Consider the following 15,665-nt stretch of genomic DNA (forward strand, 5'->3'; position numbering starts at 1 on the left):
TGGAAGGTTTCTAGAACCTCAATAAATTTCCTGAATTTTCTTGCCTTTTCAACCCACTTATTGCTCACTCCCTCAGTCCTGTTACCAAATACCTTGGCTTAAAGACACAGCTGCCAGAACAGGTGAGTATAAAACACCTTTTCTCTTTTCCCTTTACCCCTTAAGTTAAATTGGGGTCAACAGGATTTTTTTTCCTTCTCCTCTTTGTCTCTCATTTCCGTCTCCTTTTACTTTAAGGAGGTGGCTCAGTAGAGAGAGGCAGGCCAGGCTTACCTAATCAACTAAGCAAGGAGGAACCTCAGGAGAAGGAGCTCTTAGGAGCTCCTAGCCCGCAAAAAACAGCTGAATACAGCTAGGGAGCTAACTTAAAACCCATTTTTTTTTCTGTTTCCTGGCCTTTCTAGTCTTAAAAATTTAAGTGGGCTTTGCTCAAGGAAGATAGCACATGGTCATAGCGGCTTTAGCCTGAGGGCCAAAGAAGATTGCTGGGACCCACCCACATACACTTTGTAAAGAAGGAGAATTTACAATACAATAGGCCCTTAGCCTGTATAGGGTTGTAGACTCAGAGCCAGCTGTTGTAAAAAGAAAAAGCCTGTGGAAAGTTTGCTGCTTTGCCCTGCTCCCCACTTGCTTTGTGAAATTACAAAATATACATATAAAAATGAGTACTATATCCTTTGACAATTATAAGGCAGCTGAAGAAGTAGGGGCATTGAGGAATGAAGGATACCTCCAAATTTTTATATTAATAGGTACTGTCATTTTTGTACTCCTCAATACTATATTTAGAGATGAAAAAATAAAACAAATTGAGGATAAAATAAAACAAAATGAGGAGAAAATAAAACAAAATGAGGAGAAAATAAAACAAAATGAGGAGGAAATAAAGCAAAATGAGGATAAAATAGAAAATATTGAGGATAAAATAGAAAATGTTGAGGATAAAATAGAAAAAATTGAGGATACAATAGAAAAAATTGAGGATAAAATAGGAAATATTGAGAATAAAATAGAAAAAATTGAGGATAAAATAGGAAATATTGAGAATAAAATAGGAAATATTGAGGATAAAATGGGAAATATGGAAGATAAAATAGGAAAAATTGAGGATAAAATGCAAGCCCAATTAGAAGATCTAAAAAGTTTCTTACAGGATCAATTGACAAACAACCACTCTACCAGAAATAGACCTGTTTCTGAACCTTTGAATGAGGAAATTTCCTTCCCTGAAATAGAGATGGAAAATACCTTTCCTATAGCCAAGTTAACAGACTGCTTCTCTCGTGTAGTGCAAATCTTGTCTGAATTTAATCCCCAAAACCCTTCCCCGGCAATCCCAGATTCTCATGTTCCTTCTCCTACAGAAAACCAAATTCCAATGCAAGAGAGTATGGATAGCCCCTGGTATAACTACCATAGCCTCTAAAGTGTGTTCATCCTGCCCTACCTGCCAGGCATATAACCAACATGCCTTTCGTGGTAAAGCCTTTGGTGGACGTCCTCTGGCTTACACACCTTTTGAGCACCTGCAGATAGATTTCATAACGATGCCAAAGGCTGGACAATATAAATTTTGTCTGGTCATAGTAGACCAACTGACCAGATGGCCGGAAGCATTTCCTACAGCCCGAGCCACAGCAGCTTTTGTTGCTAAGGTGCTTTTAAAAGAAATTATTCCTCGTTTTGGCCTACCAGCACGTATTGACTCCGATAGAGGGAGTCATTTTACCGATTCTGTCTTAAACCAGATATATTCTTGCTTGGGGATAACTCCCAAATTCCATGTTCCATATCATCCCCAGAGTTCAGGCCAAGTTGAGAGGATGAACAAAGAACTTAAAACTATGATTGGAAAATTATGCACTGAGACCCATTTAAAATGGCCTGAAATTCTCCCTTTGGCCCTATTTTATCTTAGAAGCAGGCCTAGAGGAGACTTACATATTTCACCATTTGAGATGCTTTTTGGACATCCGCCTATACAGGCTAAGCCTTTCTCCCCGGCTTATACATCGCTATTAGGGGGAGATATTACTATTGCTTCCTATATACAGGAGTTACAGCACAAACTACGTGAGCTACATGAATCCGGAGCTGCAGTACAAGCTGGACCACTAGACTTCTCACTTCACGACCTGAACCCAGGAGACAACGTGTATATTAAGAATTTCAAGCGTACTGGAGCAACTGAACCTTCCTGGGAAGGACCATTCCAAATATTGTTAACTACTCCAACATCTATAAAGGTTGGAGAAAAGGACTCTTGGATTCACTGTTCTCATGTAAAGAGAGCATCTTCTGTTGAGACTGATTGACTCTATCCTATACATGCATTGGAGATAACTATACATTGACAAGTGGAACTGTTTTTATTCTGCTTTTGACACATTGAATTCCTAAATTTAATTTTTTTTCCTTTTTTCCTTTTTTTCTCTTTTCCTTATTTTATTATTATTATTATTTTTACATTATTTTATTTTTTTCCCTTTTTCTCATTTCTATGTACTTTAAGTACATATGATCAATATTAATTTTATTCTACAATATTAGTTTAAATATATATACTTGCTGTTATTACTAATACGCACCCAAACAGCTTTAGACTATGGGAACCTGCCATTTATTGATAATTGTTGTGGGACTATGATTAATGTTTGTGTCTGATTCTAGATATGAGATCAAACAAGGAGCACAGATATAACCTGGATAATGCCAAAAGAGCTCACAGGTCTAAAAATCAAAAGACCAATCCAGGTAGGATTAATACATTTCTAAGCCAATACTAAGGACTTGAACCTAGTGTGAGACTCGGGGTTGCGACACTTGACAGACGTTAAGATGTAGGCCTTCCCTGTATCCACACTCTTCGTGAAAATACCTACAGACAAGTACCTAAGGTTGGCTACCATCCTGGCTCCAACCATCCCTGAGAACGAAGGTAAAAATCAGACAAGGGGATAACACTTCCCTAGATATAAAATAAAAATCTGGTCCTCTTTTTTCTCTCCTATAGTATGGCAACTTCCTGTAGCCTGGGCTGCAAATGGGGAAGTAAAATATACTGCATTCTGTCCTACAGACTTGTGGGATTAGAAATTACTTAACTGGACCCTAATACAGAGGCCTGTAAAAAAAAAAAAATTTTTTTTTTTATTCTTGCTTTCTCAAATTTTGTATACATAGATTTTTTGATTTTGATACTGATTTTGAATTCTTTAATGTAAATATGCATATATAAAGGGTTATATTTTTTTCCCTTAATTTTTTCCCTTTTTCTTCTTTTGATTTTGATTTTATTTTGATATTGTTTTGTTTTTCTTTTGAATTAACTCACACACCCCCACAACTAAAACTTGAATCCTCAGCTGGACTCAGTGTTTTTTCAACACTTTCTTCAGGGGGGATTGTATTTCATCAATTCCAAGATTTAAATTTTGTTCGAGAGAGAAATCTCCAGAGAAGAAGCTTGCTAACTAACTGAATCCAGAGAATGAACTGTTTGCAGAAAGATATCTAAACCTTTTCACTACAGGAAGATCCAGAATGAACCTTGGGGTGTGGTTGATTGAACATTTTTTTGAATGTACACTCTTATGCCAAAGGGGACTGCCCCCTAATTGGCTTTTGTCAGTGCGCCCAGCAAAACATTGGTTTGCTGTCTTTCTCTCTCCTCTATTTCCCCATATTTACAACTATTATAATTTTCCTCTTAGTGGGTAGAAAAAATTTTTGTATACACTTATAGTTAGAAATTTTTGGGGTGCAGTATGCTTATGTTTAGTGATCAATTGGGGAGACTAGTCTCCCAATCATCATCAGGGGGGATTGTGAATTTTAAAAGTCTCCATCTTGGTCTAGCACCCAAAAATTGTGCACACCCACCTACACGGGCATGCGCTAGTCAATGACTAATCAGAAATAACTAACTGCCCACCTGGGCTGTCCTAAGCCAAGCTAGAGCCAACCATTGGATTTGTGAGACACAGGAAGAGAGGTAGGGAACAGCCTCTGAGATTGGCGGAACTTCCTGTGGAGAGAGCTAGGGGGAGTTGGTGTTAGGAGGAGTTGGTGTTAGGAGCTTGGAGAGAGAGGACGCCCGCAGACAGCTTTCCTTCAGATCGGTCACGTGAGTTAAGGACTGGTTCTTTCCACCTGGGCCTTTAGGCCTAAACTCCCTCTGCCTTGGTCAGAAGTTGAGTAGCCTCTTTCCCTTTTCTCTTCTCTCCTTCTCTCCCTAACCTTTTCCCTACTCCCAGTGTGATTAAACCTCCATAAACCTCATTCTGACTTGAGTGTTTCATTTTAGGAATTTCATAAGTAAATTCCTTGGCGGCCATTGTTAAATATTATATAAATCTTGTAGCCACATTTGTAACCATTACTATATTATAACCTTCTCCCAGAAGCCTTAAATTTCCCCATTACAATCCCCAAACAGGTCTTTCTCAATGGTTTAATATCGTGTTGGTGAACCTATGGCACTAGTGCCAGAGGGGGCATTCAGAGCCCTCTCTATAGGCACACATGACATCACCTCACCACAGAGTTTACCAGAATTCATTACTAGAAATCCAGAGGGATGTGGGGCCAGGCTGCTCCTCTCCTGCTCTCCATGGGTGCCTGAGGACATTTCTCATATCACCCACCACTCTAAAAGGTTTGCCATCACTGGTTTATCACATAGTGGGTGCTTAATAATCTGTTTATCAGTCTGTCTGTCTATCTATCTATCTATCTATTAGAGGTAGGACTTGAACCCAAGTCTTCCTGACTCTGAGGATAACTCTCAAATTACTGTGCCACACTGTCACTTAAGTTAAATAACACAGGCCAAGGGGGAAGCCAGGTGGATAGAGTACCAGGCCTGGAATCAGGAGGATCTGAGTACAAATATGGCCTCATACCCTGCTCAGCTGTGTGACCTTGGTCAGGTCACTTAATCCTACTTGTTTAACCCTTTCTCTTCTGTCTTAGAGCTATTACTAAAACAGAGGGTAAAGATTTAAAAAACAAAACAAAACAAAAACACAGGCCAAGCACCAATTCTAGAATATTCTGAGATATTTCCTAGAAACTAAATTAACTTCTCTTTTGGTTCTGCTATTTACCTAGTTCCAAAGATATCTACATCTAGCATTGTCTAGTCTATATCTCTCTATCTATTTAGAAAGACAGCATGAGACACTTCATTGTTTGTCTAAAATATTGATTAAACCATATCCACACATTCCCTTAATTTCCAGGTAAGTAAATTGGTCAAAAATAAATAAATTAGGTTAGATTAGAATGAGCTATTTACCTTCTGTCTTAGAATCAAAACTGTATATAGAATTCCAAGACAGAAGAGTGAAAAGGACTAGTCAATAAGGGTTAAGTGCCTAGGGTCACATAGCTAGGAAGTATCTGTGGTCAAATTTGAACCCAGGACCTCCCACCTCTAGGCCTGGTTCTCAATCCACTGAGCCGAAAGTTGCCTCTGGAATAAACCTATTTTTGATAAGTCCATTTTGGTTCTTTGCAATCACTTCCTTTTCTACATATTTACTAACTATTCCTTTAATAATACATTCAAGGATTGTACCAAGAATCAGTCAAGATCATTGGACTCTAGTTTGTAGATTTTACTCTCTTACTGAGATAACATTCCATTGTAAGCTCCTTGGGGATGGGCCTCTTTTTGATTCCTCAGAACTTAGAACAGTGACTGGCATATATAGTAGGTATTAAATAACTGTTTATTGATTGATTCCATCTACTCTTCTCCAACACTGAAGCACTTCTCTTGTTCTCTATGATCATTGACAGAGGCTCAGCAAGCAAGTATATTTGTTGCCTGAGTACCCAAAGATTCCATTTTTCTATGACAACTAAACTCATCAAGGACAGAGAGGTACTTTTTTGCATTCAGTCATATCATTATTGGTGATTCCAACTGGGGTTTCCTTGTCAAAGATACTTGAACAACTTGCTATTTTCTTCTCCACTTTACTTTATAGATGAGGAAACTGAGGCAAACAGGGTTAAATGACTTGCCCTGGGTTACACATCTAGGAAGTGTCTGAAGTCAGATTAGAACTCATGTCTTCCCAATTCCAGATCTGGCACTGTATCACCTAGCTGCCCTAGATGCTTTCTTACTATCTCTTTACTCAATCTGGAATTCTACTCATTATTGGTAACTTTTAGTCCATTTTTTGCAGGCTAAATTTTTAGTGACTAGCTTCAGTGTTTCGTGTCATTACGCAGATACAAAATTTGCAAAAGCATCCCAATGATGACCAATTTAGATGTAAACATATATAATATAAAGTAAACAGTATAAAACAATTTATCCAATGGGACTGGAAAGCTGAAGGACATTCTTAGAAAATTCCTTAGCCTTATGCCCCATTGTCACTCCTTTAAGTATGATCTGCTTTGCTCCTAGGTCCCTACAAATACTCTGATTTAAGTGAAAAGAATTCACTCAGCCTTTAAACCCAAACTACTGAATAATGAAATTGGGTTAACTATTCACACACATTTCTTTTCTCAAAGAACAGCCTGGGGTTCGATTGTTCAACCAAACCAGAAAAGTCATGTTGAACTTTGGGGTTTGCAATCACTGAATTGAAAGGAAAAACAGCTTACATCTTCAGATCCCTAGAGCATGGTTGTCAAATTTAAGCAAACTGAGAGAAGCTTGGATTGGAAGTTATTATCAGAATTAGGAGGGCCTGGGTCATTTAGGAGACCCAAGAAATAGACAAACAATAAAAACTATGCCTTGATGAGTCATTTCATTTATTGTCTAGATATAAGAAAGTTATGGAAAAACTGTCAGTTATGTAAGCTAAATTTTTTTTTATAACCCTTAAGTCTTAGAATGGATACTAAGTTATAGGGCCTAAGGCAAAAGAGTGCCAAGGTCTAGGCAATTAGTGTTGATTTACTTGCCCAGGGTCATACACTAGGACATATCTGAAGGCAAATTTGAACTCAGGAACCTTTTTCTCTAGGTCTGGTTTTCTATCCACTGAGCCACCTGGCTGCCCACAGACTAAACCTTAAAATCTGACTGATAAAATTTTATTTTTTCCTGGAGAGCAGATTATTAAAACATCTACCAGTATTCCCTGTCTAGGTTTAAGTCCTGTCTTTAATACATACAAGCTATTTGACCCTGGGCAAGTTATTTAACCTTTTAACCCTACAGACAACTCACAAAGAAGACTACAAATTGCAAAGCAAGTGTTGATGCATAGTGGGGAAATTCTAGAATAGATCATTTAAAGATGGTTGACTAATATCTAGATAGGGAAGCAGAGATTATTTCCAAGTGCCTGTAAGGCTTCAAAAACAGGTCATGTCAGGCTAACTTCCCTTTGGATATAATTACCAATAGATTAAATAAGCAGAATACAATGGATACAGTTTACCTAGATTCCGACAAAATTTTTTATAAACTATACTATCCAGTTTAGGGGGAAAGGTAGAGAGACCTGGATTAGACAACAGTGCAATCAGATGGATTCAGAAATGGTTGGATATTGGGACTCTAAGAGTGGTTGTAAAATTGTTTAATGTCATTATGGCAGGAGGTCTCCAGTAGAGTACCCCAGGCACAGATCTGTGCTCAGCCTTGTCCTGTTTGACATTTTTTTTTAAACCCTTACCTACCATCTTGGAGTCAATACTGTGTATTGGTTCCTAGGCAGAAGAGTGATAAGGGCTAGGCAGTGGGGGTCAAGTGACTTGCCCAGGGTCACCCAGCTGGGAAGTGTCTGAGGCCAGATTTGAACCTAGGACCTCCCGTCTCTAGGCCTGGCTCTCAATCCACTGAATCCACTCAATCCCCTGTTTGACATTTTTATCAATGACCTGGATAAAAATATGAATTGTATGCTCATCTTTTGCAGATAACACAAATTTGGGAGGAATAAATACTTTGGTAAATTCATACACACATATACATATGGGGGGGGGGGAGGCTAGATATTGGAACCTACCTCCCATGGTTATTGTGAAGATAAAATGATATAATATATGTAAAACATTTTTAAACCTTAAAGTGCTATGTGAATATTAGTTATTATTATCATCAAACTCACGAAGATGTCTTCAAGGCTGACATCCATCTTAGGATTGATATATTATCACCTATGCTCAAGGAAGGAATACAAAGCAAAGTGCAGATATACTCTCAAGGTCCAGGTTCATATAACCTCATTCTTATCTTTCAGTTGCCATTTGTTGGCCACCATCATGCTCCCCACGAGGAAAAAAAGTCAAGGGAGAAAGTAACTTTCTTACCATACATTCTAAAGAATTGGTGACAGAGAGAAGCAGAGACAGAAACAGAGATTTAAAAAAAAAGAAAGAGAAAAAGATAGAACAAAGAAATTGAGGGTAGGGTGGCAGGGAAAAAGGAGGGGGGAGAGAAGAACAGAGGGGGAGGGAGAAAGATACAGAGAGAGAGACAGAGGGAGAGACAGAGACAGAGAGAGAGAGAGAGAGAGAGAGAGAGAGAGAGAGAGAGAGAGAGAGAGAGAGAGAGAGAGAGCAGAAATCCTTTTAATTAATGCTATGCTCCACCCTTGTACTATCATCAAGGGTACAAAAGAGAACCAAAGAACCACTTGGGGATTGTTTTGTCATTCCAAAGCACATATTTATTCAGCACTAAACTCTATATGTAGCCCAGAGTTGACTGTGGTTCTTGGAGCATGCTCCATAGGATATCTAATAATCCACCTCTACTATACAGGAAAGGGAGGCTGGAGTCATAATGAAAGCATTTATTCTCATCCTAGGAGCAATTAATAAACCACAAGAACTTCTTGACCAAGAGAGTAGCATAGTCATTAAATCATAAAGTTAGAGCTGGAAGGGATCTTAGGTTAGTCAGTCAATCAATAAATATTTTTAAGGGCCTACTATGTTAAATGCACTATGCTTAAGTACTAGGGCTACAAGGATAAAGCTGGTCCTTTCTCTGAGGGAACTTGTGGTTTAGAGGGAAAGTTTATAGATGGTTGATATGTAGATATACATTTACACATATTTATACAGTATATATAAATATATCTTTCTTTGCATGTATATATATATATATATATATATATATTCCCCATTAACATATAGTCATATAATCAAACTTCCTCTATTTAAGGATAAGGAAACTGAGCCCTAGAATGATTAATTGACCTCCTCAGAGTTACATCAGGATGAGCAGCAGAACCAGAATATGAAGCTACATCCTCTGACTCCACATCTACCACTATTCTACTTTGACTCGGGTCAAACCTGTGTTTTAGGAGTATCAATTTGGCAACTGGGCAAAGGATAAAATGGAAAGGGGAAAGACTTGAGATAGGAAGACCAATTAAGAGGCTATTGGAATATTCTAAGCATGAAGTGATGAGTGCCTGAACTAGGATGGTAGCCAAATAGAAGAATGAGTGAAGTGTGATGGAGATTGCTTTGACAAGTCTTACCGAGGAATTGAGGATGGTTCTAAGGTTTAAAAATCTGTGTTTGGTGATATTCTGGGTAGAAATAGAGATGTTTGCTTGGGCACAGGGGAAAGAAAGTTGGAGGAAAGATAATGTGATCTATTCCATATATGTGAAGTTTGAGATGCCTATGGAACATCTAACAGAAAATGGAAAATGGGGAACTGACAGAGTTCAAAGACAAAATAGGCTCAATAAACATACATATATATACATACACACATATACATACATATATACAGATAGGCAGATAGATAGACAGAAAGACAGACAGATAGAGACAGACAGACAGACAGACAGACAGACAGACAGATAGATAGATAGATAGATTGATAGATAGATAGATAGATAGATAGATAGATAGATAGATAGATAGATAGATAGATAGACTGACCCCTTTGGGAGTCATCTGCATGGGAGTTAATAGGATTCTTCAAAGTAAAGCTATAGTATAGGTCGATGGTGTATAATGGTGCTGGAATACTACTGTGCTATAAGGAATGATGAACTGGAGGATTTCTATATCGACTGGAAGAAACTCCAGGAACTGATGCTGAGTAAAATGAGCAGAACCAAGAGGACATTGCACACAGAAAGTGAAACATTGTGGAGAGCTAGCTAATGTAATGAACTTTACTATTAGCAGCAATACAATAATCCAGGACATTCCCAAGGGACTTATGAGAAAGAATGTTATACATATTGAGAGAAAGATCTATGCGAGTATAAATGCAAAAAAAAAACATATCACTTATCATTTGTTTATATGGGTATATGTTTTGGGGTTTCAGCTTTAAAAGATTGCTCTATTGCAAAAATGAACAATATGGAAATAGGTATGAAGTGATAACATTTGTACAACCCAGAGAAATTGTTTGTTGGCTCTGGGAGGGGGGAGGAAAGAGAAGAGGAAAAGAAAATGAATCATGTAAACATGGGGAAAAAATTTTTTTAATAAATAAATAAATGAAGTCTATGTTTACAGTTAAGGCAAGGGACCTAGATGATGTTCTAGCAAGGGAGAGAGGTAAGGGGCAGTCAGACTGGTAAAAAGGAGGACAAAGACAATGAAATCATGAAAATCCAGAGATGAGACAGTATACAGGATGAAAAGGTGGTCAACTATCAAATGCAGAGAAATCAAGGAAAAGGGACAGCTGGGTACCATAGGCCTGAAGTCAGGAAAAATGGGGCCAAATATGTCCTCAAGCACTTCCTAGCTGAGTGACTTTGCCCTTCACTTTTCTACCTTAGAACTGATTCTAAGACAGAAAGTAAGGATTAAAAAAAAGTGAAGGCTAAAGTGGCAGCTTAGGTGGTACAGTGGATAGAGTGCTAGGTCTGGAGTTAGAAAAACATGAGTTCAAATCTGGTCTCAGTTACTTACCATCTGTGTGACAATGGGCAAGTCACGTTAATTTTGTTTACCTTAGTTTCCTCATCTGTAAAATGAGTTAGACAATAAAAAGGCAAACCACCCAGTGTCTTTGACAAGAAAACTAAATGTCTTGAGTTAAATGATTGAACAACTTAAATGATTGAACAACAAAGACATGAAAGAGATTCAAGGTTCTATATAAAATCCTTTTTTCTGTTCTTCTTTGCATGTGGAAATGTTCTATTTCTTGGTGTTCATTAACTTTAGAATAAAAAATTTAAAAATTTTCTCTTGTCTTAGTTCCCTCCTTGGTAAAATGAAGAAGTTAAACTAAATGGCATTGATTCCAATTTTAGATCATATAATTCTATGATTTCTTGCTTTCTTCCTCAATTTTTTTTTCTTTAAGCTATTTGTAAAATACTTAAACAGAATCAGAGGATAAATTCAATGACTATCTCCTCATGACCCCAAGAATAGAATAAAGATAACTGCCTTAAAGAATAACTAACAAATTAACAAGATAAAAGAATGTGGCATCAGGCCAACTCCTTTTTCTCTTGGTACCAGGTAGAAATATTTGTATCCCATGTTTTTAAGAAGTCAAGGCATTTGTGGCCAGGGAAGAAGAAAGTGCATGCTCCCCTGATTGAAACCAGACAGGTAAAAATTCTACTTCTTAAACTACTATCACTTCCTCATTTTTCCTGGAAGTTCATCTCTCTATATATCTATCTCCTCTACTACCTCCTTAAGCCCATTCTGGTCAATAGCTCTACCTCTATCAAACCCATAACCAATGTATGGGATTTCGTTACTCTTTTCTATTCAGGGTTCATGAAGAATCACCAAGAAAGGGGAGGAGTAAAGATGGTGGCATAGAAGCAGCAAAAGTTCAAACTTCTGAATACCCTTCCTTACCAATTACAAACTAAATGCTCCTAGGGGACTGAAAATCAAACCTAACAACAATACAGAGCCAAGGAACCCTCCCGCTGGACTCAATTCAAAAGGTACACCCCCCAAAAGCCAGAATTCAAGAACATTCGGGTTTAAGGGGAAGGCAGAAGGAAGGTCCCAGGACCCCTCCCCCTGTGAATTTTAAAACTACTTCACTCTACTCAGACCTTACTTTAGAAGATTTGATTTAGCTATTTCCTGATTGTAACAATGGAGATACTTGATCAGGAATGTCTTGGGAACTTTACATTGCTCTACCCTACTTAGTCTAACAAGGTCATGAATGTCTGCACCTGTACTTAAGGATTAAGTATCTAGGAGGATGGCCTTTGGTAAACATGTGCAAAAACATCTGACAGACCCCTGAGCTGTCCTAAGTCAAACTAAGCTACCATTGGTACAGATAAGACACAGGAAAGTGATGTAAAACCATCTATATAGGGCATGTCACTTCCTCTCTTCACTTTTTTGCCCCAGAGAGGTGGATCTGGCTGATCACTTCCTGTGAGCAGCCTGGGTGCCAGTTCAATCCTGGAACTCAGCCTGGAGGAGCTCACTCAGACAGCTTCCTTGAGACAGTCTTGTGGTGAGGGATAAGACTGACTTCCTTTTCCCTTTGGCTCAGGGAGACCCCTTTGGCCAAGTCCTTTAACTTCTGCCTGGCTCAGCCTGAGCTGGAGCAGTTTAAATTAACTCTTTCCTCTCCCTCTCTCTTCTCCTTAATTCCTTCTCTCTATATTAATGAAAATCATCATAATTTCCAGCTGGCTTGGGTATTTTATTATTTGGGATATCCCATGGTGACCAATTAATTTAGATTTTAAGTCACAATGCTAAAATTATCCTTTACCCCCCCAACTAGAGCACTAAGCCTCCAGTGGCAGCAGGAATCACTGGGTAGGCAAAGGCACTGGTCTGGAGGGTGTACCTTTTGGGAAGAGCTGTGCCAGGCTCAGAGCATCAAGCACAGGCAATGGGGAAGGATCTGGAGAGGGAGCACAGAGGGAGCAGCCTGGTCACAGTGGTGGAGACCCTCCATATTGCTCCAGTCTTCCAGGAGGTTTTGGCCTCAGAGCACAAGCAGCCCAACCTAGCTGAACTTAATCCCATCAAAAGTCTTCAGAGGTCAGGGAAACACAAACTCCAACACCCCTCCTTCCTTCACAGACTGCTGGACTTTAATCCAATCAAAAGCCTCCAGAGGACAGGAAAGCTCAAACTCCAACACCCCTCACCCACAGACTGCACAGAGACCTCCTGACAAAGCTCCAAGAGGGAAGACTGTCAGAAAACCCCAAAACCAAAAAAAATGAGAGAAGCAAGAGCACAGACAATTGCGGGGCATAAAGAAGGGGGTACAGAAAAAGAAAAAAGAAATTATAATCAACGGCTGCCATACAGGCAACAAAGAGCAAATGAAACAGAGGAGGAGGAATCATCAAACAATGAATCAGAAATCCCAGCAAATTGGATACAGGCTTTGGAAGAACTCAAAATAAAATTCAAAACACAATTAAGAGAGGCTGAAGACAATTGGGAAAAGAATTTAAAAACTAAGATAAGTCATCTGGAAACAGAAAATACTGTCATGAAAGCCAAAATTCAACCAGCTTGAAAATGAGACAAAGGAGATGAAAGATGAGGCAAAGAAGATGCAAGATGAGGCAAAGGAGATGAGAGATGAGGTAAAGAGAATGAAAGATGACCTCCAAAGAAAATCAGACCAGAAGGAGGATGACCAAAAAGCCAGGAATGAAATCTGGTCTTTAAGAACCAGAATACAACAACTAGAATTAAGTGACCTCACAAGGCAGCAGGACACTATAAAAAGAAAAATAACAAAAGAATGAAAAAAATGAGGAAAATGTGAAGCATCTCATTCACAAAACAGAAGATTTATAAAATCGTTCAAGGAGAGACAATTTAAGAATCATTGTTCTACCAGAAGACCATGACAAATGAAAAAGCCTGAACATAATACTACAGGAAATTATACAAGAAGACTGCCCCAATGTTCTAGAACAAGAGGGGAAAGTGGAGATTGAAAGAATCCACAGATCACCTCATGTACTTAATCCCCAACAGACAACACCCAGGAATGTTATAGCCAAATTAAAAAACTATCAGACCAAAGCAAAAATATTACAAGCTGCCAAGAAAAAGTCATTCAGATACCACGGAACTACAGTGAAGATAACACAGGATCTGGCTACATCTACACTGAAGGACCAAAAGGCATGGAATATGTCATTCTGGGAAGGAAGGGAACTAGGTTTACAACCAAGAATCAACTACCCAGCAAAACTGACTATATTCTTACAGGGGAAAATATGGTCATTCAACAAAATAGAAGAATTCCAAGAATTTGTAAAGAAAAGACCAGACCTGAACAGAAAATTTGATGTACAAGTACAGAACTCAAGAGAATCATCAAAAGGTAATTTAAAAAGAGGGAAAAAAGAAAAAAAAAACAAACAAAATAAAGAAAAACAACACAAAAACCTTGTTTTTTAAAAGAGACTCAATAAGTTAAAATGATTGATATGTATCCCTATAAGAAAAGAGGTCATTGGTAACTCTTAGAAATTGTTATTATCACCTGGGCAGCTAGAAGAATTACACTAAGAGGGAACAGTGACAGACTGTATAGGATGAAAAGACAAGACATAAATAGGTATATAGATATATGTATGCATAAATACATAGACATGAGTATATATATATGCATATATATACAACTAGAGTTTAAAAAAAAAGGTTAATACTAAAAGAAATGGGAAAAGAAACAAAACCTGATAAATTTATATGTCACAAAGAAGCTCTTGGCAGGAGGGGGGAGAACATCAATACAATGGAAGGGTAAAGAGGTTGGAGACAGGAAATACTCAACTTGTACGTGCATTGAAATTGACCCAAAGAGGGAAGAACAATCCAATACATTGGGGCAGAAAATAGATTTGTGCCTTACAGGGGAGTACAAGGGTAACAAATGTACTGGTGGGAAGGGGCATCTGGGTAGCTCAGTGGATTTAGAGCCAGGCCTAGAGACAGGAGATCCTAGGTTCAAATCTGGTCTCAAACACTTCCCAGCTGTGTGACCCTGGGCAAGTCACTTGACCCCCATTGCCTAGCCCTTACTGCTCTTCTGCCTTGGAGCCAATACACAGTATTGACTCCAAGATGGAAGGTAAGGGTTTAAAAAAAAAACAAATGGACTAGTGGGGAGGGAAGTAGTACAAGTGAGGGAGAGGGTGGGGGGGAATTTTTAAAAACTACAGGGGAAAATAAGGGGGGGAATAAGAAGGGAAGGGGGTAGAAAGGGAAGTAAAATAAGGGTGGGAACTAGGGGGACTGATTATAAACAAACACTGGTATAGAAGGAAATAGTGAAAGAAGAAAAGGCAGAACCAGGAGTAGAAATCAAAATGCTAGATAATACACAGCTAGTAATCATAACTCTGAATGTGAATGGAATGAACTCATCCATAAAATGCAAGCAAATAGCAGAGTGGATTAGAGTCCAAAACCCTACCATATGCTGTCTACAAGAAACACATATCAGAAAGGTAGATACACATAGGGTGAAAGTAAGAGGGTGGAGCCAAATCTATTGGGCATCAACTGATAAAAAGAAGGCAGGAGTCGCAATCATGATATCTGACAAAGCCAAAGTAGAAATAAATCTAGTTAAAAGAGATATGGAAGTTAATTACATCCTGATAAAAGGCAGTATAGACAACGAGAAAATATCTGTATTCAATATGTATTCACCAAATGGCAGAGCATCCAAATTTCTAAAGGAGAAACTAGAGGAGCTCAAGGATGAAATA

Source organism: Monodelphis domestica, chromosome 2, assembly GCF_027887165.1.
Source record: "Monodelphis domestica isolate mMonDom1 chromosome 2, mMonDom1.pri, whole genome shotgun sequence".
NCBI lineage: Eukaryota > Metazoa > Chordata > Mammalia > Didelphimorphia > Didelphidae > Monodelphis > Monodelphis domestica.